The 27,679-nt window shown below is 48.8% G+C and overlaps 1 protein-coding gene across 3 annotated transcripts in view; it reads left to right on the top strand.

Moving 5' to 3' along the window:
• The first annotated feature begins 650 nt into the window (after positions 1–650).
• Positions 651–27,679, top strand: part of ADISSP (adipose secreted signaling protein) — a 150,380-nt gene continuing 123,351 nt past the window's right edge. The window contains exons 1-2 of one of the 3 annotated variants that reach the window (XM_073343070.1): positions 651–697; positions 1,413–1,522. The gene's annotated coding sequence lies outside the window, so the exon portion shown is untranslated. Of the gene's footprint in view, positions 698–1,027; positions 1,523–27,679 lie in introns of those variants that run through there. The other 2 variants (XM_073343069.1, XM_073343068.1) reach the window with 2 other exon arrangements.

The following is a 27,679-nucleotide window of genomic DNA, read 5'->3' as shown; positions in this document are numbered from 1 at the left end:
AGTCTGAATTCAGCAGAGGGGGACGGGAAGGGGCAGTGGGCCCAAGGGGGTGGGCTAGGTGAAGCGGGGGTGAGATTGGGAAGGAAGGGGGGGATGGGCAGTGGGCCCAAGGGTGGGGTGAAATTGGGAAGGAAGGGGGGGGATGGGCAGTGGGCCCAAGGGGGTGGGCTAGGTGAAGCGGGGGGTGAGATTGGGAAGGAAGGGGGGGATGGGCAGTGGGCCCAAGGGGGGGGTGAAATTGGGAAGGAAGGGGGGGGATGGGCAGTGGGCCCAAGGGGGTGGGCTAGGTGAAGGGGGGTGAGATTGGGAGGGAAGGAAGGAAGGGGAGGATGGGCAGAGGGTGGGGAGGGACCCAGCCCCCAGGGAGTGGGGCCCCCAGCAGTACACGGCTGACTTAGGGAAGCACATGGGGTGAGTCCTGGCTGCCAGTCCCAGACTCACAGTCCCACCCCATGGGCTTGTCATTGGTCCATTCGTGACCCGTCGCCCCGCAACTGGGTGACCCCTCCCCCTAGGTCCCGCCCCCCGTAAGGAGGGGCCGCCTAGTGCCCTCACAGGCCCCGGAACCGCCCTGGCCAATGAGCGAGCGAGGAGGCGGAGACGAGATCGGGCCAATGGGAGCGGGCGGGGGCGTGTCCGGAGAGCGGGTCGCGGGGGGCTTTGGGCAGCGCTGCGGGGCTGCGGGCGCCGGGGAGCGGTGAGTCCGGGGGGCGGAGCCCCGCGCTCTGCCCGGCCCCTCCCGCACGGCCGGCCCCGCCCCGCCCCTTCCCCCTCATCTACTCCGGTCTCTTCTCGACCCCCCACCTTCCCTCTCATCTACCCCGCCAGCCCCAGGCCCCTTCCCTCTCCCCCTTCCTTCCCCCCCCCGCCTGCCGCAGTCAATTCCCGCCTCCCCGTCCCCCCTCACCTGTCCTGGTCCCCTGGCCCCTTCCTACGCTGCCCCCCATCTACCCCGATCCCTTCCTGCCCCCTTCAGTCCACCCCAGCTACCCCAGCCCCCACGCCCCCTTGCGGCTGCCACCTGCCCCAATCCATCCCCGCTGCCCCAGCCTCACCTGCCCCACCCCAGTCCCCCTGCTCCCCTAGCCCTGCTCTTGCCCCACTTCCCCCACCTGCCCCAGCCCCTTCCTGCCTCGTCCCAGTCCCCCAGCTCCCCTCCCACGCCCTGCTTCCCCCTAGTTGTTTCCTGCCTCAGCTCCCCCCTGCTCTGCCCCGACTCCTCTCGTCTGCTCCCCCTCCCTCTCCTTCTCCCCTTCCTCGCCTGCTCCGCTGAATTTCCCTTCCTCTCCCCCGCCCCTCCTTCCTTCCCACCCTTGTTCGTTCCTCACCCCCTCTTCCCTTCCCTTCCCTGGGCATCTGTGGGGAGGGGAGTTTCCCCTGTGACACCAAGAGAAACTCTCTCTCCAAGGCAGGGTCGGTCTGTCTGCTGCGGGTTCCCTGGCTGGTTGCTGGGGAGGTTTTTCAGCGGGTAGAGGCAGCTGGAGAGTGGAAAAGCAAAGCAAAGTTCATGCTGCAGCCTCCGGTAAGAATGCAGAAGTGTGACCGCCAGCCCTGCTCTTTAGCTGGCTAATCTCCCCTGTCTCTAGTGGGTCTCTTGTCTCTGTAGGTTACCTGCTCCTTGTGGGTTCTGCAGGCAGCCACTGGGCTGGAACTCATTGATTCAGCCGGAGCTGTGCTGAGCCTGGCTTGGCTGGGAGCCTCTCTCCCCACAATGAATATAGCCCTGCCAGGGAAATGTCTGTTGAGCGGCTGGGACAATAACTAGTGTGCCAGGGAAGGAGCAATGCAGCTGGGGCGCGTGGTGAGCTCTGCCCCTATATATTACTGGGTATTAAGGTCTGATGGTGTGTTTCTTGGTAGCCTGGCTGTAGAAGTGCTGGGGCGAGGGTGTGATGAGAGAGGGGTAAATGGAAATGAGTAGGAATTCTGGATCATTTAGGTACCTGAGATACAGGGAACGCTGGTTTTGAAGCCAGTGGGATTGGTCGTAGACATGGCCCACAGCAGAGTCTGTGTAGAAAGGGGTTCTATGGCATTTAGACAATTCTATCAGCACTCAAATGCTGCTACCTTACTGGTGAGTCCGGGGCATGAACCCTTAGTTCCTGCAGAATCTAAGCTTTTATTCTTTTTTTAAAATAGCCCAACTTTTCCAGGACGCTGAGCTCCAGTGGAATTGGTGGGTGCTCAGTGCCTTTGAAAATGGTGCCCTTAGTGGGGAAGACCGTAGTGATTTTCACTGGAGCCTTTGGGAACTTAATGTGTGGCTGTGAAACTGAGAAGAACATGTCAAATTCATGCTTAGCACAGCTCTGAGCTGCTGCAGAGGCTGGTATTGGAGCTGTGTGGGAGGCAGCAGCTGCCCAAAATATGGAGCCTGGGGGAAGGGTAGAGTAGCAGACACCCTACCATGCAGCAGCCTCAGGAAGGGCAAGACAGCAATTCTCCGTTCTGGAGCTGGGTGTGTGTGTGAGAGACAGAGAGAGGAACGGGGAGAAATGATACTTCCTCATGTATGGGATGCCTACAGGCCAGATGCTGGAAATGAAAAACAGAGCCCTTGAACAGTACTCCGCTAGCCTTTGTTATCCAGGAGGTCAGACTAGATCATAGTGGTCCCTTCTGGCCCTAAAATCAATGAGTCTAGATGCATATTCAGCTAATTAGTATACAAAATAATAAAACTGGGCCAATATTAACAGTACTCCCCCACTTCACGCAGACCAATAACTGTCCACTCTTGTCTACTCAGAAAACTTCACACCTCGTCCCACGGAGTAGGTCAGAATTGATATCCCCATTTAACAGAGTGGGAAAGCGAAGCACAAAGTGATGACATGACTTGTCTGTATGGTCCAGTGGAGGTAGATTGGGAGCGTCTGTTCTCTGTCTCATAACACAAGAACAAAGGGACATTCATTGAAAAGGCTGGAAATTCAAAACTGATCAAAGGAAACACATTTTCACATGGTGAATAATTAGCCTGTAGAACCCATTGCTACTGGATGCTGTTGAGGCTGAAAATGTAGCAACAAAAAGGGACTGGACATTTATATGGATACGAAGAAAATGCAGAGTGATAATAGTTAATGCTCCTGTTTCAGGGCTTTAAGCTGATCTCTCACGGTTAGGGATTAGGAGGGAAACCTTCGTGGGGGAGGGGGAAACTGGCATAATCTGCCTGCTGTGGGGTTTTCTGAACTTTCCTCTGAAGCAGCTAGTTCTAGCCACTGTCAGAGACCGGATACTGGATTATATCGACCAGAAGTCTGATCCAGTCTGGCACGTCCTATGTGATGGGCAGGGCGTAAGAAGTTGGACAGAGCTGTACCTAGAGCTGAAGAATCTTGGCTCCCTGCCCAGTGTCCGCTCCTGCTGCCACACAAGGCTGCGGGATCTGTGTCTTCAGCTCTGCAGCGTCCCCATGGCTAGAGCCCTGCAAATCTGCAGATCCCCGCGTACCATGTTTGCGGATCAGATGCAGATCCAGATTTGGTATCTGCGCAGGGCTCTACCGGTGTCCCTAGCTTTGGGTGAATTCAACGTAACGCTGTACATGGAATGAGGAGTTGGCACCTTCTTGTGACTATTTTCTCAAACTTAGATTGACGTGAAGAGGAGACTGATGCAGCTGACTAATTCCTGACACCTTCAGTTTACTCTCTAGGGAAAATTTCCTTCTTGCCAAAGTGTCAAATAGAGGGCCTAGATACAGCGGTTCTCAGAACAAATTTTTTGGTGGCCTCAGAGTGCGGCCACCAACTCTTGCTGGTGGCCGCTCTCAAGTTTTTTCCTAAAATACTTAATTTAGCTTTAGGAAAAACAAATAAATATACACTGCCAAATCACTGTAATTTATGTATTGCTAGCTAATAAGTCTGTTGTGAAAAGTGATATTAACAAACAGAGAAGTATCACTATTCACAGCAGACTTACTCAGCTGCTTGTATCTCTCCCAAGGCTGCTGCTTGTATCTCTCCCAAGGCGCGGCAGTGCGGAAGGAGCAAGACCCTGGGCAGTTACACTGCAGCTGTGAGCCCCAGGGAACAGTCAAGAATCCTGTCAGTTGCACTTAGCGGCTGCTTGGGCTAAAGCTGTGATCAGCAGTAAGGAGCACTTCAGCTGTTTGCGGGGGGTGGAGGAGCTGAAAACAGAGGCAGAGGAGGGATAGGGTACAGGGTAGACTATCAAACCTCTTTTACCCCGTGTCAATTTCCTACTCCTCCCACATTCCAAAAGTACCAGGGAGTCTTTTTTTTGTGGGGGGGGAGGGTCTTTTTCTCTTCCATCAACAAAACAGGAGCCCAGGGCTGAGGTTGCTACTTGCCAGAGGCCGATAGGAAAGGTGGAAGCAGTTGTGCACTGTCCTTTGAGAAAGCCCTGGTAGGAATCTCCGCAGCCTCTCCTTTCCCAGGAGTAGGGGGGCACTGGGCTTCCAGGTCTCTAGAGGTCCGTGCCAGTTCCTTCCGTCATGTCTAATATTGGCCTTTGTTTGCAGGTGTCTTGCAATTTTTTTTCAGGCCATGGACTGACATGTCCGTAAAGTGTGCAAGCTGTTTAAGCAGAGGTGATTGTCCTACAGGGAGGTGTGTTTGTGAAATGCCTTGAGGTAAGGGGGGATATAGAAAGGTAGAATATTGCTCTTATTGGCTAGCATGTTTCTAAACACAGGTGATTGTCCAGGGATGTAATGCCAGTGATGTGGGGCAAGGTTGAGCCCTCGTAGTTCAGAACACAGAAACGCGGTGAAACACATTTGAATGGACAGAGTTTAGATCTTGTTGTTTATGAATAATGATGACTGTGTTGGCTGAAATGGTCACCTTCTCTCCAGTCTGGGAAAAGCTGACACTGGATCTACTGTGAGGTTATCTAGAATGGGGAGGAGTCATTTAGTTTTTGTTCATCACCATACTTAGCTGCTCATTGTTGCGCTCAGCTAAACCTCTGCTCCTTGTTTGGGATGCAACAGTCTCCTTCCCCTGTAAACGTTAACACTGGAGGCAAGTCCCAGGTCTTAGACAGGATCACGGATGAGCCAGCTACCTGGGCCACTGGGCTAGGTGGTGGGGGTCACCTGGTCAGAGTGCTTGAAGCAGGTTAAGCTGAGTCTCTGAGGCAGAAAGGGAAACCTGGACTTCCGGGGTACATCTACATTGCACTTAAAAATGTGCAGAACCAAGACTCAGCCCGGGTCAGTGGGCTCGGGCTCTGCGGGTTAAAATAGCAGTGTAAATGTTCAGGCTCAGGCTGGGCCTAGGCTCTGAGACCCTCCCCCTGTGGGTCTCTTATTGCAGTGTAGACATGCCCCTGGTTTCCTAGCGTTAAGGATCGGATGAGGGCTGCAGAGGGTCATGATGTTTGGTTTCTTACTGAGGTTTTGAATGTGTCCATTTCAGCCTTTTGAGATGCCAGGGTACCATGGTGATGGGGGTGGTTGGTGTGGGTGAAAGAGGTTGTAAATGGTCATAACAATAATATTAAAAAGGCAACACAATAAAATTCTAAAGATGGTCAGTTTTAACGTTTGATCTCAGTTGCCCCGACGTGGGCTCATCAGGGCATTGACTCCACAAGGTGTGGCAAGTTGTTTGACTGCACTTCCATTTTGTTCTTAAAAATCCTCGACCAGACAGAGTTGGTTTGGTTATTGTCTAAAGACACAACAATGCGATATGGAAAGGGGGTATGGGAAGCAAATTCTTGCAGTGTGTTCACCTTACACAGAAGGTGTGCTTCAAAGATTTGCAATTCAGCTAGCAGTATTCATAAGATGATTTTACAAGTTACAAAACTCTCTCTACATCCCTAAAACCCAACCCACCAGGCTGTCTCACATCCTTCACTTGTTCTGTACCTTCCTTATCTTTGTTTTGGGTACCAACATTCCAGGTACTGGTCCTTGAAGGTACCTCCGTGGCTTTTGCCAGTGCAGAACATTAATGTATTTTGCCTTTAACAAGTGTCCCATTTTCTAATGCCAAAGCTGAGTCCAGCTTTGTGAAGTGTTGTGGTGAACAGAATTGTGGGAAGAGCCTAATACATTCAGTTAACATAACTTCCCAGCACTTAAAAAAGAATTATATTCTATTAATATTGTGCACATAATACCTATCAATGTGGTGTATACTACACTTAACATATGTTTTGACTAAGAAGGGCAATGTAGGTGATTTTTTTTTTTTAATGTCATAAGAATTCTGGGGAAGACTGATTAGGGGACTTGCCTAAGCACCTTTAATGGAGCGGGCACTGGCCTTTGATTTAAAGAGAGAACAGTTTGCGTTCATGCTGCGTCCCATCCCTTCAGCCTGCAGTTCCCTGCAAAAGCACTGTGCATTCACTGTAACTTGTCGAAGGGGTGTTTGTGGGTCCTAAAACTCTTACAGGCTTAACATGCTGGCCAAATTTGCAGCATGTCCACCTCTAGTGGCTGGTTGGCTGGAAGATTAAACTAACTGCTGCTGCCAGCTAATGAAGTTGCCCCCCCTGGCTCACGTGGTAGAGGTCTGTGCTGTGCTATAGAAGGTCCTAGGTTCAAACTCTGCCTTGGATTCGAGTGGGAAGGGAGGGGATCATTACACTGGTAAGCTAGGTATGATGGGTGTGGAGAAGGAATTTACCAGTTTGTGAGCTGGTTACCTTCAGATTTTTTCCTAGTGGGTGGGGAGCCTAGGGATCTTAGCATCAATGCAGCATTAGTATAAGAGCAAGTATTCTGAAGTGAAGCTTGCTCTGGCATGGTTAATGCTGCTTGTACTGCAAAGGAGGGAGGCAGGTGACTGGACACTGGTGATGTGTAGCCGTAAATAGATAACTATACAGTGGTTGCAAGATCTTCACCCTCGGTATTGTGCCTGAAGTGTGAGGCAGAACCCCCAGCTCCTTTTTTGCGATTGATATTACAAGCTAATGGCGAAAATCGCCCACTCTGTCTCCCTAAGATAACACGGTAAATAAATCGGTGGGGGAGGGGAGCAGCGTGTGTGTGGCATTAGTGGAAAAGCTATAAAGTCTGCAGCTGTATCCAGTTAGGAGGTTGGAGGAAGGAGCCAAAAGCTGATGAAAATATGCACTGAGGTAGTTAAGCAGAGTGAAAAGGGTTTAAAATATATTTCCTCTTCCAAAGTGGATTATCCTCTGCCCTAGAATGAGAATGTTGCTTTTGTACAGAACTTGACTGACCCAAATGGTTCCATAATTAATCTTTGATTAATTTTTAAATTCAGTATTCCCAGCTTGAATTCTGTCTCCAAACAGTCTTTTAAATTATTATTCAATGTGTTCCATGGCAGACTGATACCGTGTGTGTGTGTGAAATCTACGTGGAGGTCGCTGTTTGGTTTAGTGGTTGGAACAGGGGACTGGCAGTGGGATGGTCTGGGTTCTATTTCCCCAGATGTCCTGTGCGGTGTTAGGCCCGCGTTTGAAGGTGATCCTCGCTAATTTCATGTGAGTGCCCGAATGGGAGCTGAGCTCTCTTGTGTTGAGGATAAATTGGTGGATGTTCAGGGGCTAAGCTGCTGCAATGGTATGGGCCATGTAGGCACCCAGAGAGCTGTGTTGCTACGATTGAGGGAAAACCAAGCAGTAGTCTGCTAGCTGGCTGAGGCATATGAAGGTCACCTCCATTGCTCTCTTATGGATGCAGGATTGCAAATCTGAAACCTCGAGCTAGGGAAAGGAGCCAGCCCTGTCCTACCTGAATATCTATTTTAAAACACGTGTGGTCTACTGTCACATGCCTCTTGGTAGTCTTCTGTGCTGGGCAAACTTGCAGGTTCATTCCCCCGGGGCTATCGGCACTCATAAATCATAGCCCCTGACTTTGGGTTCATGTCAGCTTGATATAAGTGTTCTTCCTTCCTCCGCTTCATCACAGCTTCATGAGCCAATGGCTTGAGAAAGGCCCTTCACCCTCGGTGTCTTGGGTGGGGTGATCTCACAGCACTTAAGGCACAGACCTTAGCCTGGCAGCAGCTGGTGTAGCAGGTAATTTGTCACCCCTATTTGATGTCTGGGGGAAACTGGCGCACAGAGAGAACAAGGATGAGCAAATGGCAGAGCCAGGAAAAGAACCCAGGAATTCTGCCTCCCCAGGGCATAACTACACTGCAAAAAAAAATCCTGCTCTTAACCTGAGTTAGCTAACCTGAGTTAAAACGGCAGTGAAGATCTGGCAACGCAGGTTAGCAGCTTGAGTTAAAACTTATAAGGTTAAAACTTACTATTAAAGCTTCTAACCCAAGCTGCCGTGCCTTCAGCACTCTTTTAACTCATCACAGTCAACTGGAGTTAAGACCACACACTAGTTCTTTTTTTTTGGCTGTGTGGATATACCCCCAGCCGTGTGCTCAGATCACACCCCTTCCTTGCGTTGATTGGCCCGTCAGGGTGCCATATGGTGTCTCTTTCCCACATGCACTGGAAGAACGCTCTGCCTCCAATGGTTAACTGTCAGCTTTTCATCATCTAAACCCAGCTTATTATTTATATTGCCAATGAACACAGGCCCCCATGCACTGGAGTCTGTGCAGCCAGAACTGTTCGGAGCAAGCTGGTTCTTCCATTCTCTCCACTACTCAACTTAGTGCTGTATCTTTCCTATTTAACCAAACACTTGAATGATCCTGCTCTCCCTGCGATGCAAATTCTTTGCCGCCTCCTTTGCCTAAGCACTACTGAGCATTTCAAAGGCTTTTTCCCGTTGTGGGTATTAACACCTGTGGCCTAAGCAAACCTTCCTCCTCTTTGGCATGTGTCTGCTGGGAATTCAGTGGACTCCATACTCCTGAGCTAGGTACTCCCGGCTGTGGTGTGATATGGCCCCCTTGTCTCAAGAATGTGTCCCTGGCTCTGGCACCGGCTTATTGGAACATATTTTACACACCCAATAAAACTCCCACTGGCGTGTGTGTATCGACAGGATCGGTCGGATGGCAGCTTGCATGTGGGCGTCCGTGGTTCTTCTGTGGTCGGCTGTTAAGGCGCTTTTTGGTCAGATGGCATGGGATCTCCATGCCACTGACTCAGAATAAGCTTGTGTGGATGTGTGCATTAATCAGTTATGTCACTAAGCTGGATACCTCCGCACAAGCTTATTCTGAGTCAGGATCGTACTGCACACATCAGCTGTGTGGCCAGATACATATAAGCGCTGGTAGGTGTGATGGTTCCTGGGGATACCCTGGTTTATAAGTAGGGCCATACCAAGTTCACTGTCCATTTTGGTCAATTTCACAGTCATAGGATTTTAAAAATAATAAATTTCATGATTTCAGCTATTTAAATCTGAAGTTTTATGGTGTTGTAATCATAGGGGTCCTGACCTAAGTTCCCTCTAAACTGCGCAGCCGCACAGCTGCCTATTAAGCCCTGCGCAGGGGCTCAGGGCTGTGGCAGGGAGTGGCGCCTTTCCCCCAGGACGGACCTGTTGCGGCAGGGAGAGATTGCTGGGGAGAGTCCTCTCTCCCTGCCATAGCACCCAGGCAGCTTGCACCCTAAATCCCTCATCTTCAGCCCCACCCCAGAGCCTGCACCACCAGCCGGAGCCCTCACCCCTCCTGCACACCAACACCCTGCCCCAGTCCAGACCCCCATCCTGGACCCCACGCCCCTCGTTCCTAGCCCCAGCTGGAGCCCTCACCCCCTGCACCCCAACCCTCTGCCCCAGCCCTGAGCCCCCCTCCCACACTCCAAACCCCTTGGCCCCACCCCCACCACATGAGTTTTGTTATATGCACCAATATGGAGGTGATGTGTCACATATCACCTCCATATTGGTGCAGATAACCAAATTCATTCTGCACATGCATGGGAAAAATTAGAGGAAACACTGGTCCTGACCCAAAAAGGAGGTAGGTGTGTGTGTGTCAAGTTTTTTGATGGGGGGGGGGTTTGCAGTACTGCTACCCTTCTGCACTGCTGCTGACGGCGGCGCTGCCTTCGGAGCTGGGCAGCTGGAAAGCACTGGCTAGTAGCCCAGCTCTGAAGGCAGCGCTGCCGCCAGCAGCAGCACAGAAGCATGGCATCAGATAGCATTGCCACCCTTCCTTCTGCCCTGCTCCTGGGGGCGCGGCCTTCAGAGTTGGGCGCCCGGCCAACAGCTGCTGCTTTCCGGTCACCCAGCTCTGAAGGCAGCGCAGAAGGGAGGCAATCTGGCAAGAACAGGGCTGATATTACAGAAATACACATCCCTAAGAAGTGCTAGGCACAGAGCACTTACACAGACACATTCCTGAAGAGTGGTACCAGAACATCCCAATATCCAGGATGGTACAAACACATTCCCCAAGGATAACAGGAACACGCTGACCCCTCCTAAAAGATCAGGTCAGGATGACGGTGTGATCAATAGAGATGTTTTGATCGAACCAACGTGTACAAGGTGATGGGTGATAACTAGCCACATCAGGGGCCAGTAACTAACCATGTCAGAGGCAGTACTAATTTGTTTGATTCAGGGTATAAAGATGTATCTCCGAGGGAGTATCTTTGTCCGGCTGAGGTGGGAATGGAAAGTCCCACCATTCACTGAGCTGTGTCCATTGTCATGGGCATCCTAGTGTCTTCACACTTTCATGAGCAGTAATGAATGAACCCTGCTTCAGCAGCAGTGGTGGTGGGTGGGGGAGATTAAGGCATGGAGAAGTGAATTGACTGTACAGAGGGAATCTGGGTCCGCACCTGAATTGGAACCCAGGAGTTCTAGGCTCCCTGTCTCCTGCTCAAGGTTATGCTGGCTGTCTCCTGAACTGTCAGGCTGCAGCTTTTTAAATCCATTATTAAGCTAGAATCTGGCACTGGCTGGGCAGTACTGAGATCTGAGCCTCGTGTTCACACCCCAGGAGAAGTGCAGAACAGACAGCAGCAGGTCCTCTTCCTGAGTCAATGACCGTCTCCAGAGGGGAGAGAACTCCTGTCTGGATGGCCCACTCAATGCGGGTTCTGCTGGAAGTGCTAAAAGAGGGGCACATACTCTGTGGGTGTGGAGGGCATTTGTGTGCTGGGAGCTGGGCTAAGCTGCTGTCCCGTGCTAGTCACTAAACAGCCATCAGAGGCATAGGCGCCAACTTTCCCCGGCGCCGGTGGGTGCTTGTGCCCCATGGCCCCGCCCCGACTCCACCCTTTCCATGCCCATGCCCCGTCCCCATTCCAACCCCTTCCCCAAAGTCTCTGTCCCCACCCCAGCCCCGCCTATTCCCTGAACGCATTGTGTTCCCCCTCCCTCCCAGTTCTTGCCGTGCGAAACAGCTGTTTCGCGGCACAAGCGCTGGGAGTTTGGGAGAAAAAGCGAGCATGTGGCACGCTCAGAGGCAGAGGTGAGCTGGCGGGGCGGGGAGCTGCTGGTGGGTGCAGAGCTCCGGGCTTGCGCTCGATTCACATCAGTGACTTAGAGATGAAAGACGGCTTCTTATCTCCAGCTTTCTGGGGCAGGAAGTGCAGCTATTTCTGAATATCGTGCAGCTAGAGAATTTCAGTGCGTGTCCTGAACAGGTTTGAACTGAAAGCACAGACAGATTTTATCTACCTGATGCTTTCTTTCTAGACTGACTGTCCTTTCCTAGCCCTGCCGGTATTCTCTAAATCCTAGCTGGAGGCAGTGTGAAATTGTAAGCTATGCTGACTGACTGACTGCTCCGAGGAGAATACAGTATGTGCTCAGCTGCCGGTTCCGCAGCAGCACGTATGTATCTTGCTGGGCAGGCGTTAATCTCTGACATGTTGCTCATGCCAGTCACATACCCACAGCTGCGCTCTCCGGGCTGGGTTCCCTCCTGTTGTCACTCTCTGATGAGACGGTTAGACTGGTGCTTCATGGAGGTGAATGGAGCCAATACAGAGCAGGCATCTAAATATGGGATCTGGTTCGCTATTGTTGCACCAGTGTTGTGTTTGTCTTGGATAATGATAGCTGTCTAGTTTGCCTCTCAACTCTAACAGCTTTGTTAAAGGCAACCTTTGCAGGGAGATAGACAAATGAGGTTCATCTCAGTTTTTTGGTGCTTTGATGCATATTGTGGGCCTCAAGAGTTTTTGCAGGCCAAGTTTTGCTGCTTGGGTTTCTGTACATTAGATATTCAGGTCCAGGGTACTTCTTGTTGGGAAGCCGGTTTGGAATACTGGAGAATTTAGGAGGCTTAAGATATAAGCATCACAAAGGAAGCGAAACTGGATTCATGACGTGGGAAAGTGATATTAATTTGGATGGTTTAAAACTATTTTTGGCATCTGCTGGACTCAAATGCCCAATAAGCAGTTTGGAGAAAAGAGCTTTCTGTTAAAGATTCAGAAACAGTAAGGAAAGGCTAAGAGCTGCTTGCCGTTCATATCCAAGACCTCCACTTATGCCCTGTTACAAGGGGAGACAAAACTTGACATTCCTGCTATATCTGTTATGTGAAAAGCAAGAAAAAAACCCTACTTTATGTGCCATGAGGCAGCAAACAGGGCACGACCCTTTGCAGGTCCCCTTTAAGAGAGTAATGGACCTATGAAAGCAGAGGAGCTGCCATGCTCTCGATACTGGAGACCAATGCAGGCTGACTGTCATCCCAACGCTGCCCACCACAGGTCCCTTAGCTGACTTAGTGGCAACGCTCCACCAGTGGGATAAAAGACACAACCATCTGGCTCTCCAGAGACGCTGTTAGTGGCTGATCAGTGACCATGAGGGCCCTTGCTGTGACTTAGAAAGGTCTGAGAGTCGATTAACCCTTTCATAGGTATTAAAAAGCTGTACTCTGGTGGTCCTTCATTGTATATACCTTCTCAGAGGAAGGTTTTGTGGTTAAGGCACTCAGCTGGGTCTCTGGGGGTTTGGGGTCAATTCCCACACCTCTGCCACACACTTCCTGTATGACCTTGGGTAAATCACATAATCTCTGTGGGCCTCGATTTTCTCTCTCTGTAAAATGGGATTAATAATCTCTTCTTTGTCTCTTTAAATTGCAAGCTGTTCAGGGCAGGGGCTGTTGCTGTGTGCGTGTGCACAGCATCCGGTGCAATAGGCCCCAGAGCTCAGCTGGGGCCTTTGGGTGCCACTTGGATACTACTAATAAATAACACCTGAGGGCTGGGCTATTATTCCAGCTGCTGCTCTGGGGTCCTCTGTACTCTTCTGTGGCTGCCTTTCCCCAACATAACTGATTTTCTCCCCTGCAGCCCAATCCTTTAATATTTGGTGGGGTGAAAGGGTTAACGTAGTGTCTCAGCTGCCCATCTTTGGATGGAGAGCATCTCAGACCATAATTAATGACCAGTGAATACAGTTACTCCATCAAATTATTTACTGAACCTGGTCCATTAGAAGTAAGCTATTAAAGAGCAAAGCAGATGCACTTAGGAGTTCAGCTAATGTTCCCTCGCCTTATATCATTTCATTCCAGCTTGCGTTCCCTTGTGTGATTTGCTGAATGCGTGTGGCCAGCCTTGATTGCCTTTTGCCTGTCGCTGTGCGTTGCATTATGCATCCTGTTGGATCTTCCACCGAGAGGCTAGAGCTCGGCCTGTTTCAAAATAATTCTGCCTGCAAGCCTTGGGTGAAAGGAGTCGCTCTGCAGCGAGTGTGGTGTCTGTGCTGGATTTGCAATAAGTGACCCTGGTGGGGTGTGCAGCCAGGTGATGGAGGGGTTCAGAGCTTGCAAGGTGGGGCGAAAGGGAAGGCAATCTGCCCTGCTCGCCTGAAACTGCCAGCAGTGGGGTGAAGCCCTCCTGAAGGACATGAGAAGAAGCAGGAAATAAGGGACAGGTGCTTCTAGGCTCTCTCTCTGGCTTTAAGGAGATGGGATTGGGGGGGGAGGGGAGGGAGAGGGGCAGGGGCAGGACCTTCTCCATCCTGCCTGCTTGTTTAGGAAGCTTGAGGCCAGAGGCCTAGTCCTAGGACAGAGACATTTATCAGTGGGTTTAAGATGATTAAATCCAGAGGCATTGTGATCTGGGGAGCTGAGTAGGTCTGGAGATAGGGGTCCTGGGTTCTGCTACTCTCTGGTCATGTGGCTTTTGGCAAGCCACTTCCCCTTCCTGTGCCTCGTTTTCTCTGTAAAGCAGGCATATGAGATCCTCTTCACTGAGTGAGGTGCTAGAAGTAATTGTGTGTAAAGCCCTCGGTGATGGAGTAATGCCCTGTGAAATGTATCTTTAACTGTCCCGAATGCACCAGGCGAGAGCTGGCTAGATGACCCCCGACGCTCTCTGCATGTTCTGTCCCCTTCCTCCTAACAGGTGGTACCCAGCAGAAGAGCTTCATCCTTCTCCATTTTCTCCAAGTCTGTTAAACTCGGAGAGAAGTTCTAGAGTGACACGGCCAGCACGTGCCTGCTGTGGATACGGGTTGTGATGTTCCTCAGACACTGTGTTCTTAGTCAAGAAGCCATCCTCCCCCGCTTCCTGAGTCTGTCTCTCTCCGTCTGCCTTGCTGTCTCATCAGCCCCTCTGTGCATCCTGTGCCAGCCATATCGCTGCACGGCATTCCCTCGGCTGCTTCCCACTTCTCCTCTCTCGGCTTTTTATCTTTTTTCCTCCTCTGTCCCCGTCCCTCCCCCAGTTGGTGGTGTGTACTCACCATGGCCCCGATCTTACGGCAGGATCTGCCTGGGCAAACCTCCCCACGCGCGTGACGCCCTGTTGACTTCATTGGGACTCTGCTTGGGGGCAAGATTGCCTGGGTCCAGTTGCAGACTCGGGGCTTGTGTGCCCTCCGTGGAGTGGGTGAGCGGGTTCAGCGAGGAAGGAGCAGTCAGCCCTGTAGTGAGTGGTGGTTCCTCCTCCAGGGGGCAGTCTTGAGGCCAAGAATCCCTGGGGTAGAAAGAGAGCCAACCCGGGCTGGGTGAGAGAACAGGCCTGGCCCATTTGGGCGCAGAGACCATCTTCCTCCCCAAAGGAGGGTGAGATGGGTGAGTGTGACTCTGGGTGTACATGCACACACCCCGAACCGCAGCCATCTCTCCCTCTTGGTGCCTGACTGTGTTCCTTCCCCAGCCTGCAAGCTTGTGTGAAGTCTGTTAACTCCCTGCCTGCTGGAGTGGTGTGGCCTGCACAAGCTGTGTCTCTGAGCCATCCAGGTGACACCTAGAGATTATTATTTCTGTTATGGTACCGCTTAGGAGCCTCGCTCATGGAGCAGGGCCCCATTGTGTCAGGCGCTGCACATGCCCATAGTGGAGACGACAGTCCCGGCCCCGGAGAGCTCCCACTGAAGTGTCAAATGAGGTGTGTGACTCGCAGATGAGCCAAGCTGGGGGGTTGGGAGAACGAGACCAGAGTAAGAGTTCAGCAGAGAAGCAGCTGGCTCCGCTCACCCCTTCCTTAACTACTGCGGGTCACTGAGTGGCACCAGGTTCAGTCACCTCGGCTTTGGCTTGAGTTTGTGATGTTCTCGAGGTCCAAGGTTCTGCTGTCTCATTACTGATCCTCCCAGCCAGCCTGTTCCCCTCGCACCCGTCTGGAAAAGGCAGAAAAACGTTACCAACTCGCTGGGTTCTGCTCCTACAGCCTGTGCCTGAAGCCTGCGTCCCTCTGACGGACTTGTGTGTGACCCTGGCATGGTAAGGTGCTGCCCTGCAGCCCCCCAGTGCTGTTCCCCTGCCCTTCAGCCCCCTCAGTGGCACCTTGGCTTTATGCCTTCAGCCCTCCTTCCTGCCCCTCTGATTTCCTCACCTAATCTGCAAAAAGAAAAGGAGTACTTGTGGCACCTTAGAGACTAACCAATTTATTTGAGCATAAGCTTTCGTGAGCTACAGCTCACTTCCTCAGATGCATATCATGGAAACTCCAGCAGGCTTTATATATACACAGAGAATATGAAACAATACCTCCTCACGACAGCTTATGCTCTAATAAATTGGTTAGTCTCTAAGGTGCCACAAGTACTCCTTTTCTTTTTGCGAATACAGACTAACACGGCTGTTACTCTGAAACCTGTCACCTAATCTGGGTTTCCCTCACTGGCCTAATCCCATAAATCCTCAGTACATCCTCTCCCTCCCTCCTGGTCTCCCCACAGGATGCGGGGGCATGGTTACGCTTGGTGCTGTCTGGTCTAAGGGTGCCTGGGCTACAGAGCACTGTATCCTGCTGTCTTAGTCCTGTCTCTGACCTGCCAGACTGTCTCCTGCACCCAGGGCAGCTCTGGATCCTACCTGGGCCCTTCTGAGAGTAGGCGTGGGTGCCCATCCCAGAGACTAAAGGGAGGCTGGCCCAGTGGTTCAACTCCTGGCTCTGCCACAGACTGCCTGTGTGACCTTGGGCCAGTCACTTAGCCTCTTGGTGCTTCAGTTCCCATCCGTGCAATGGGGATAAAAGCACTGGCCTGCCTCCCTGGGCTGTTGGGCAGATAAATGCATTAATGACTGAGTGGTGCTCAGGTGCTACGGTGATGGGGGTCAGATAATTAGTTAGATCCCACCCCTACCCCGCGCTCTTGGAGCATGCCAGCCACTGGGCACTCAGGCCACGTGGGCACATGAAAATCCCAGCTCACTTGGGTGCCTGGTGGCTTCCCGCCCCCCCCCCCCAAATGTTAAGGCTGTTTGTAAACCTCCCTGGGTATGTCTGGGCCTGCAGCTGGCAGCGACCCTAAGAGCAGACATGGTCATGCTGCCAGGGCTTGTGCCAGCGTGCTGACATAGCAGCATACCGATTGGATTGGGCAGCTGCTCAGGCTGTTAAGCCCACCCCACCCTGGGTCTTAACTGGGCTGGCTGGCCTGAGTTCCTGCTGGATCCGCAGTGTCCACCCTGCTCCAGCTCCTGCAGGCTGGGGGGCTTGCTCCCTGCTGCGGTGTATAGATTGTGACCCTTCAGTATTTTAAAAATGCTTTTAAATCCTCTGCTAAAGGGCACCCCAGAAATGGCAGAGTATAAAACGAACAGGCCTTTGGGACCTGCTCACCATTCACTTGCTATGGCCTAGTTCTGGGTTCGATGGATGTCATGTTCAAAGGAGTGTTTTTTTTTTTTCTTTCCTCCAATTCCACCAAGGATCTGGGGTTTTCTTTTTTCAATAAACCCTTCGCATATATGCATCAGATAAGGTCCTGCTGCTGGTGGGAACAGACAGATTCCAAACCAGATACAGGAGACAATAATAGCTGCAGATTTTGTATATATGAACCAGGCAAGTCACAGGATTCTGTGTCTAAACGTGCCTAGCTTGGCGTGGAGCTGGCTTATCAAAGGAGTGATAAAGGGCCTTTTCCCTCTGGGAGCCGTGCTAGGATTCAGGTGCCTGGCTGCACCAGTGCAAACCTCTAGTGTAGATGCAATTGGCATCAGTGCTGATAAAGCTGCCCTGGTGTAAATCATGTGTGTGCGAGGGCTTTGCCTGGGTGCAGTGACATCCAAGGGCAGCAGTGACAGTATTATTGGCTCCATGGAGGCCCCTGTATGGAAGGAGCCTGGAAGAGTCAGTTCAAGTTCCTGGGCACAAAGTGTCCATGTGCGACTGCCTCCATCAGCAGGGATTGAACTGGGGGCCTCTGGAGCTGAAAGCATCAGGCTTCTCGAGCTTGAGCCACATAGTGTGGCTGGGACTGTAAGGAACTGGTGTCCTGTGTGGATCAGCCACAGGAGGAGATGTGTAAGGAATCTGGCCTGGTGGGTCAGACCTGCTGCTTAAAGTGCTCTGTGTCCTCCTGAATTGTGATCTTGCTGGGGACAGGCACTGTGTGTTCTGCATTTGTCCAGCGCCTAGCACAACAAATGCAGTGGAAAGTCTCAATTTAAATCTGAGATTTAAATCAGCTTTTCCATTTGTACTTCAGTTATTTTCTGAAGAGAGGTGCATTCTCGTTGGTTGATATAACCACCAAACATGTTGATTTACAACTAAATAGAGCCTTTATGCTAGATTTGGTACATCTTTTTGTTGGAGATTAATTAACTTTATACAACTAATTGAGCAATTACATAGCTTAATATTTTCCAATTCTTCTTGTACATGTTTAGTGTGTTAGAAAATAGTGAATGACATATTGCTTGTTTACTGGATAATTAACTTTTTGCTCATGATTTGTATCAAGCTCCATTAGGATGTGACTGGAATTTAATTTAAAACAGTGAATAACATTTATTTTTATTAAAACAACCTGGGGTGTTTTAGGTACATAAACTTCTCATCAAAACATGTTTCACATTTACAGCTACATGATTTCTTAAACAGAGGAATTAACTGTAGTCAGTGAATTAAACGGATTATTTCAGCTTAGCCAGGGAAAAATTTCAAATATGCCTAAATGAAAGTGACTGGAGCTTAAAAGTTCCCACTTGCCTGAGTCTCTTGAAAATGAGACAATAGTCTCCTGAGTTACTCAGGCTTTTTAAACTAGTAGATCTTATCCACTCCCTTCAAGTTCGTATTCATAGACTGGAAGTCAGATAAGTTTTCCTGATTTTTTTTCAACTCCTAATCGATTTCTCAACTTTGAACGAATTAGTCCAAATGAAGGAAATATTCTTTGCCTGCAGAAAAGCCTACTGCTGTCAAAAGCTGGTTTAGCTCTTCAACATACTCTGGTTCCAGGTGCTTAGCCAATGACTTCCACCAGTTCACTGCTGTGACTTTCTTTAAAAACATAATCGGCAAACATGTATTGCTCAAGTAGTTCACCTCCGCTCTGCTGCTGCTTCAGCAGTTATCCCGGGACTTCGGGTTGAGAATATTCGCGAGAAAATGAGGTGGAGTAAGTGCTTGATCCATCTGCTGCTTTGCTGCTTGCAATCTAACTCTGATGCTGGGTATTTCTTTCTTCAGTGTCTCTTGAGGTTCTTGCCATATGCCAGCAGTACAGCAGCAATCTTTGTGCAGTTTGTCCAAGGCTATGGAAGTAGGTTTCAGTATATTGGGCAGATCTTCTACATTTCTCTTTAGTTGTTGATGACTTTGGCTGTGATAGTTCCATCTGTATTGTCACAATTTTGCTTCACAAATTGTCATCAGAATAGATCAGTTCTTAATAAATAGCTCAAAAGCAGTCAACCGCTGAAGTCCATTGTCTCTCTTGGGGGAGAATTAGTTCAGATCCTCCTGCTCTTTTCAGTGAAGCAGAAGCAAAGTGGTTGTCATGGAAGTATTTTGCAGTTTCAGCAACATTCTCCTTTATTCCTGGAGGTGCACTCAAGTCTTTGGCTAAAAAATGTGTCCGATGAGCGCTGCACCCATATGTTATAAGTTTTCACGTTCCCTTCATTACCTTCTTCTAGGTTTCCTCTCATCTTTGCTACATTTGTGGCATCACCTGTGACAAAGCTACACACTTGAATTTCTGTTCAGTGTTAGAGGTTTTTATTGCTACTTTTACGTATTTTGCTGTATGGGGACTTCCTGATGGATCAATTGTTTCTGTAAGATAGACCAGTGATTCTCAACCTGTGGTCCGTGCACCACATATGACGCTGTCTAAAGGGTCTGGGACAGACGTAGACTGGAAACGGACTGAACAGAAGTCAACTATATATACAGACAATAGATTTCCAAAGGGGTCTGCCTCCATTTGAAAATTTTTAGGAGCAAATGAAAAAAAGGTGGTGAACCACTGAGAGACCCCACTCCATCATCTGGCTCACAAGCGCATATCACTGGATTATTATGTACATTGCTCTTCCCATTAAGACCCAGATTACCACATTTCCCATCAGGTTTTTTTGCACGCTGTTCAATTTCATACGCTGCATCCAGCAACGTCCGCTCTGCAGGGTGGAGTGTAGCATGGTCCTAATGATTGAACCAGGTGGCTGAAATGTTTGTTCTGAACAAAATGAAAGGGAGATTCTTTTGCTTAAAGGAACAGGGCAATATTTTCATCAATGGAGTCTTGCTGAAATTCGCTGGTCCTGATTACGAACTCACCCATGGTTTTATGGGATGATGAAGAAAGTCTTTTGATACAGGCATTTTCCTGGCGGAGGTATGTTTAGTTGCGGCTCTGCTGGTGTTGCCAGCAGATGACTCTGAAGCTATAGATGTTGCAGATGATGGATGTTCATTATGTCTAAGATGGCCCCTGAAACGATGGGGTTTTTTTTTTGTTTTTTAAGCCAGTCTCACTAATTGTTATCCAGTGCACTGCTTTAAAAAGAATAAGAGATTGCAAATGGACGAATCCTCCTATTTTAGCTGCTTGTACCACTGTTTAGATGAAATCATTTATTCTAAACCCAGTTTTATAGGGAAAATAATAAATCATAATCCTTACCTAAATCTATGTGAACCCTTATCTCTAGCAACATATCAAACAGCTTGTGGGGGAAAAGATGTTTTTTAAATGTTAGAATTCATAAGTGCCCAATAAAACTTTACTTTTAAACAGGAAATCTTCACCTCGGAGGTTTGATTATACTAAGCAATAAAAGAAATCATTTCAGAAGTCCAACAGTAACAGTAAACTGGTATTTAATAACATACCAATTCTAGTATGAATTTCAAAATGTGTTCATAAGTAATTTGACCAAAACACAGATTTATGACAATCTAGGTTCTCATTCACTAGCAGAGTCAGATGTCCTAGGCAGTCTGTAAGAACGATGCCAAATTAAGTTTACTAACCAGTTGATTCAGCTTGTTCAGACAAGTCCATTTGTTCATCTTCAGTCACTGCCTTCTGAGGACCATTTTTCGTGATGTTGTTTCATTCTGACAACCAGCCCTTGCATCTCTTTGTTGTGCTGTTTACACTTGGCACCTGTTCCTTTTTTACCCAGAGGTACAGGAATTTCTTGAAAATATTCCCAAATAAGGTCTTTTTACAACCTGCAGCCATTGCAGGTTTTTTCCTCTCCAGTTCCTGGCTCTTGAAATCAAGCCTGGCGGCTGCGCTCTGAAGAATGTTGTCACCTCTTCACGCGGAGTCTTGCTTTGACACCAGCAGTGCACATTCTCCCTTGTCACAGAAGTCCTCTGGCCCACTCCCGGAAAAACAGAAGAACTAATGACAATCCAGGACATCTGTTTGTGTAACACACACAGCTTTTGCACTGCAGTGTGGTGTTTGTTGAAAGAAAGCAAGGGAGGCGGTTGAAGAATTACTGGGTTTCTGTGTGTTTGTATCTGTCTGTGTACACATGCAAAGAGACAGAGCAAGGGCATTGATTGGAAGGCCTAGAACCATCCAGAAGCAAGGGCTGGGGGTTATTGGGTGGATGAGTGTTTTCTGACAGTAAGTTTCTGTGGTGGGAGAAGTCAAGGCACAAAATGAGATTAAATTAGCTAGAGGCATAAAAGGTAACAAGAAAACATTCTACAGATATATTAGAAGCAAGAGCAAGGCCAAGTACAGGGTAGACCTGTTACTCAATGAGGGAGGAAAAATAACAACTGAAAATGTGGAAATGGTGGAAGTGCTAAATGACCTTTTTGTTTCAGGTTTCAGAGTAACAGCCGTGTTAGTCTGTATTCACAAAAAGAAAAGGAGTACTTGTGGCACCTTAGAGACTAACCAATTTATTAGAGCATAAGCTTTTGTGAGCTACAGCTCACTTCATCAGATGCATATCGTGGAAACTGCAGCAGACTTTATATATACACAGAGAATATGAAACAATACCTCCTCCCACCCCACTGTCCTGCTGGTAATAGCTTATCTAAAGTGATCATCAGGTGAGCCATTTCCAGCACAAATCCAGGTTTTCTCACCCTCCACCCCCCCACACAAATTCACTCTCCTGCTGGTGATAGCCCATCCAAAGTGACAACTCTTTACACAATGTGCATGACAATCAAGTTGGGCTATTTCCTGCACAAATCCAGGTTTTCTCACATCCCCCCCACCCCCATACACACACAAACTCACTCTCCTGCTGGTAATAGCTCATCCAAACTGACCACTCCTCAAGTTTAAATCCAAGTTAAACCAGAACATCTGGGGGGGGGGTAGGAAAAAACAAGAGGAAACAGGCTACCTTGCATAATGACTTAGCCACTCCAAGTCTCTATTTAAGCCTAAATTAATAGTATCCAATTTGCAAATGAATTCCAATTCAGCAGTTTCTCGCTGGAGTCTGGATTTGAAGTTTTTTTGTTTTAAGATAGCGACCTTCATGTCTGTGATCGCGTGACCAGAGAGATTGAAGTGTTCTCCGACTGGTTTATGAATGTTATAATTCTTGACATCTGATTTGTGTCCATTTATTCTTTTACGTAGAGACTGTCCAGTTTGACCAATGTACATGGCAGAGGGGCATTGCTGGCACATGATGGCATATATTACATTGGTGGATGTGCAGGTGAACGAGCCTCTGATAGTGTGGCTGATGTTATTAGGCCCTGTGATGGTGTCCCCTGAATAGATATGTGGGCACAATTGGCAACGGGCTTTGTTGCAAGGATAAGTTCCTGGGTTAGTGGTTCTGTTGTGTGGTATGTGGTTGTTGGTGAGTATTTGCTTCAGGTTGCGGGGCTGTCTGTAGGCAAGGACTGGCCTGTCTCCCAAGATTTGTGAGAGTGTTGGGTCATCCTTTAGGATAGGTTGTAGATCCTTAATAATGCGTTGGAGGGGTTTTAGTTGGGGGCTGAAGGTGACGGCTAGTGGCGTTCTGTTATTTTCTTTGTTAGGCCTGTCCTGTAGTAGGTAACTTCTGGGAACTCTTCTGGCTCTATCAATCTGTTTCTTTACTTCTGCAGGTGGGTATTGTAGTTGTAAGAAAGCTTGACAGAGATCTTGTAGGTGTTTGTCTCTGTCTGAGGGGTTGGAGCAAATGCGGTTGTATCGCAGAGCTTGGCTGTAGACGATGGATCGTGTGGTGTGGTCAGGGTGAAAGCTGGAGGCATGCAGGTAGGAATAGCAGTCAGTAGGTTTCCGGTATAGGGTGGTGTTTATGTGACCATTGTTTATTAGCACTGTAGTGTCCAGGAAGTGGATCTCTTGTGTGGACTGGACCAGGCTGAGGTTGGTGGTGGGATGGAAATTGTTGAAATCATGGTGGAATTCCTCAAGGGCTTCTTTTCCATGGGTCCAGATGATGAAGATGTCATCAATATAGCGCAAGTAGAGTAGGGGCTTTAGGGGACGAGAGCTGAGGAAGCGTTGTTCTAAATCAGCCATAAAAATGTTGGCATACTGTGGGGCCATGCGGGTACCCATAGCAGTGCCGCTGATCTGAAGGTATACATTGTCCCCAAATGTGAAGTAGTTATGGGTAAGGACAAAGTCACAAAGTTCAGCCACCAGGTTAGCCGTGACATTATCGGGGATAGTGTTCTTGACGGCTTGTAGTCCATCTTTGTGTGGAATGTTGGTGTAGAGGGCTTCTACATCCATAGTGGCCAGGATGGTGTTATCAGGAAGATCACCGATGGATTGAAGTTTCCTCAGGAAGTCAGTGGTGTCTCGAAGGTAGTTGGGAGTGCAGGTAGCGTAGGGCCTGAGGAGGGAGTCTACATAGCCAGACAATCCTGCTGTCAGGGTGCCAATGCCTTTTTGTTTCAGTTTTCACCAAAAAGTTTAGAAGCAATTGGAAGTCTAGTGTAACGAATGTCAGTGAAAATGAGGTAGGCTCAGAGGCTAAAATAGGGAAAGAACAAGTTAAGAATTTCTCAGACAAGTTAGATGTCTTCAAGTCACCAGAGCCTGATGAAATACACCCTAGAATACTCAAGGAGCTGACTGAGGGCATGTCTGAGCCATGGGTGATTATCTTTAAAAAGTTATGGAAGATGGGAGAGATTCCAGAAGACTGGAAAAGGATGGGGTCTAAATTAGCAGTTACCACTCAAGAAAGATTTTTGGAGTCACTGTGGATAGTTCTCTGAAAAAATTCCACTCAGTGTGCAGTGGCAGTCAAACAAGCGAACAGAATGTTGGGAATCATTAAGAAAGGGATAGATAATAAGACAGAAAATATCATATTGCCTCTATATAAATCCATGGCACGCCCACACCTTGGCTACTGTGTGCAGATGTGGTCGCCCCATTTCAAAAAAGATATATTGGAATTGGGAAAGGTTCAGAAGAGGGCAACAAAAATGAGTGGGGTATGGAAGAGTTTCCATATGAGGAGACTTTTCAGCTTGGAAAGGTGGGATATGATTGAGGTCTGTAGAATCCTGACTGGTGTGGAGAAAGTAAATAAGGAAGTGTTTACTCCTCTTAACACAAGAACCTAGGGGTCATCAAATGAAATTAACAGACAACAGATTTAAAAGAAACGAAAGGAAGTATTTCTTCACACACTGCACAGTCAACCTATGGAACTCCTTGCCAGAGGATGTTGTGAAGGTCAAGACTATACCAGGGTTCAAAAAAGAACTAGATAAGTTCATGGAGGATAGGTCCATCTGTGGCTATCAGCCAGGATGAGCAGTCCATTCCCTAGCCTCTATTGGCCAGAAGCTAGGAATGGGCAACAGGGAATGGATCATTTGATGATTCCCTGTTCTGTTCATTCCCTCTGGGGCACCTGGCATTGGCCACTGTCGGAAGACGGGATACTGGGCTACATGGATCTTTGGTCTGAGCCAGTATGGCCTTTCTTATGGACAAACTGGAGAAATGGACTAAAATAAATAGGATGAAATTCAATAAAGACAAATGCACAGTACTCCACTTAGGAAGGAGCAATCACTGCAAACATACAAAATGGGACATGACTGCCTAGGAAGAAGTACCGCAGAAAGCGATCTGGGGGTCATAGTGGATCACAAGCTAACTCTGAGTCCACAGTGTAACACTGTTGCAAAAAAAGCGAACATCATTCTGGGATGTATTAGTAGGGGTGTTGTAAGCAGGACACGAGAAGTAATTCTTCCGCTCTACTCCGTGCTGATTAGGCCTCAACTAGAGTATTGTGTCCAGTTCTGGGCGCCACATTTCAAAAAAGATGTGGACAAATTGGAGAAAGTCCAGAGAAGAGCAACAAAAATTATTAGAGGTCTAGAAAACATGACCTATGAGAAAAGATTGGAAGAATTGGGTTTGTTTAGTCTGGGGAAGAGAAGACTGAGAGGGGACATAACAGTTTTCAAGTACAATAAAGGTTGTTACAAGGAGGAGGGAGAAAAATTGTTGCTCTTAACCTCTGAGGAGAGGACGAGAAGCAATGGGCTTAAATTGCAGCGAGGGAGGTTTAGGTTGGATGTTAAGAAAAAACTTCCTAACTGTCAGGGTGGTGAAGCACGGGAATAAATTGCCCAGGCATGTTATGGAATCTCCATCGCTGGAGATGTTTAAGAGCAGGTTAGACACACACCTGTCAGGGATGGTCTAGAAGATAATACTTAGTCCTGCCATGAGTGCAGGGGACTGGACAAGGAGACCTCTTGAGGTCTCTTCTAGTCCTATGATTCTATGAATATTCATAACTTGAGAATTGAGTCAATCAGAGCTCAGGTGAGGAGAAGCTATAAAACAGGAGCATGAGACCACGCTAATGGGTTCAGTGGATGATGCAGGTGAGATGTATGATGATGTCTCCTGGAGTCAGAGGCGTGGTCCAAACAACTGTGATGACTTTGCCAGTCTCCTGCACCCAGTAGCACAGCCTCTGGGTCCCCTGCAGGATCAAGCCCTTAATATATTGCATGACCTACTGTGCCGTATTTATAAAGCTTAACCTCAAAAGTTAGATGTTTTTCCCATGATTCTCTTTGTACAGAAAAGTAGCTATTAGCTTAGATTTTGATAGAGGCTCATGGATTCAGCATATTTATTTTTTATTTAAATGTTTTAAAAGATTATAATTTTAGGCCTTAACATATTTTGTATTAAATTCAGATTTCATTTTAAACAGGCTTGTTTTAAGAAGAAAAACTTATTTAAAATCATCCTTTTTTTAAGCCATCCTAATTTTGTTTATCCTGAAGCTGGTTTCATACCTCTGAAGCCACTGGGTTTAATCCTGTGCAAGCATCCATCCTTTGTCGGATTTTAAATGACACGGGTGGTGGAGATTCCACCACTTCCCTTTACAGATTGCTCCATCTTGCTGCCAGGCCGCTTGTTTTGAAATTCATTCCATTATCCCTCCTTGTTCCTCCCCCGCCTCCCATGATCTAGTGTTGTTAGTACACCTGCATCTTCCAGCAGAGCGGGGAGAGAATGATGGAAGCAGACAATAATGGCTCCTCTGTGACACTTTCCCTACAACGTGGCATCTCTGTCTCAATAACCTTGTTGGAGGGAAGCTCCTTTTTTATGAGCCTTAAAAAAAGACTGGATCGGTTTGCTTTTAGGAAGACGTCTGCCGTGATAAATGACTCTCAGTATCCTGACTTAGCCAGCATCACGATTGCTTCTCACTCTCCCGCTGTTGACCTCCGGAGCTCAGCCGCTTCATTTCATAATGCCCGGTCCCTTGGGTTTTACTGATGGGCCTTTCAGTGTAATTGGAAGGAAACAAGTGAGGCTTGAAAAGCCCTCTGAGCCTGCCGCTGTGGCAGCTACCACGGGCGCTGTTGCTTTTGGATGGGTTTGGTTCAGGTTTCCCTCCTACAACATTTTTATGGTTGGGCCTAGAGGCCCAAGCAGGGTCAGGCCTGTATTGTGCTAGACACTGTACATACACCTAAGACAATTCCTGCCCTAAGGAGCAAGGAACAGAACTTTCTCCTGACTCTCAGTCCAGTGCCTTATCCACTAGTGCCCACTGCCTCCCCTATAACAGAGGCACAATGCAGCTGTGTGACTTTCATAGTTTTATTAGAGTAGAAATGCTGGAACCCCACCCCACTGAAATGCACCGATGTGGCAGGAGCTGACAGATGGCCACTAAAATATTGGCCTGTTCCTGCTCCAGCTGGGTGTGACTGCAATTTTCCTACAGTGCTTCTCGCCCATCAGTCTCTGCATGATGGGCTGGAGCAGGGGTGGCCAACCTGTCGCTCCGGAGCCACATGCGGCTCTTCAGAAGTTTAATATGTGGCTCCTTGTACAGGCACTGACTTTCCAATGTGCAGGGGCGGGAGGGGGGGTGCTCACTGCTCTATCCCTGGCTCTGCCACAGGCCCTGCCCCCACTCCACCCCTTCCCATGTCCTCACTCCTCCCCCCCGCCCCAGCCTCCTGCACACCCTGAAACAGCTGATCAGGAGGTGCAGGGAGGAGGAGGAGGGGGAGGTGCTGATCGGTGGAGCTGCCAGTAGGTGGGTGGCCCTGGAGTGGGGTAGGGGTGCTGATGGGGGGCTGCTGATGTATTATTGTGGCTCTTTGGGAATGTACCTTGGTTAATTCTGGCTCCTTCTCAGGCTCAGATTGGCCACCCCTGGGCTGGAGCCTTAAACTCCTGCCTGGCCTGCCCCAAGAATGCTAGGAGGTGGAATTCACCGTGCAGGGTGTGAAAGTACCTGTGTCGGGGGAGGGGGGGCAATTTGAGGCCGCAGTGCAATGACCTCACCTCAGTCCCTGGAAAAATCATGGAGCAGGTCCTCAAAGAATCAATCCTGAAGCACTTGCATGAGAGGAAAGTGATCAGGAACAGCCAGCATGGATTCACCAAGGGAAGGTCATGCCTGACTAATCTAATCGCCTTTTATGATGAGATTACTGGTTCTGTGGATGAAGGGAAAGCAGTGGATGTATTGTTTCTTGACTTTAGCAAAGCTTTTGACACGGTCTCCCATAGTATTCTTGTCACCAAGTTAAGGAAGTATGGGCTGGATGAATGCACTACAAGGTGGGTAGAAAGCTGGCTAGATTGTCGGGCTCAACGGGTGGTGATCAATGGCTCCATGTCTAGTTGGCAGCCGGTATCAAG

Source organism: Lepidochelys kempii, chromosome 4, assembly GCF_965140265.1.
Source record: "Lepidochelys kempii isolate rLepKem1 chromosome 4, rLepKem1.hap2, whole genome shotgun sequence".
Lineage (NCBI taxonomy): Eukaryota > Metazoa > Chordata > Testudines > Cheloniidae > Lepidochelys > Lepidochelys kempii.
The sequence above is the reverse complement of the archived record's forward strand: the minus strand, read 5'-3'. Positions and strand labels throughout refer to the sequence as shown.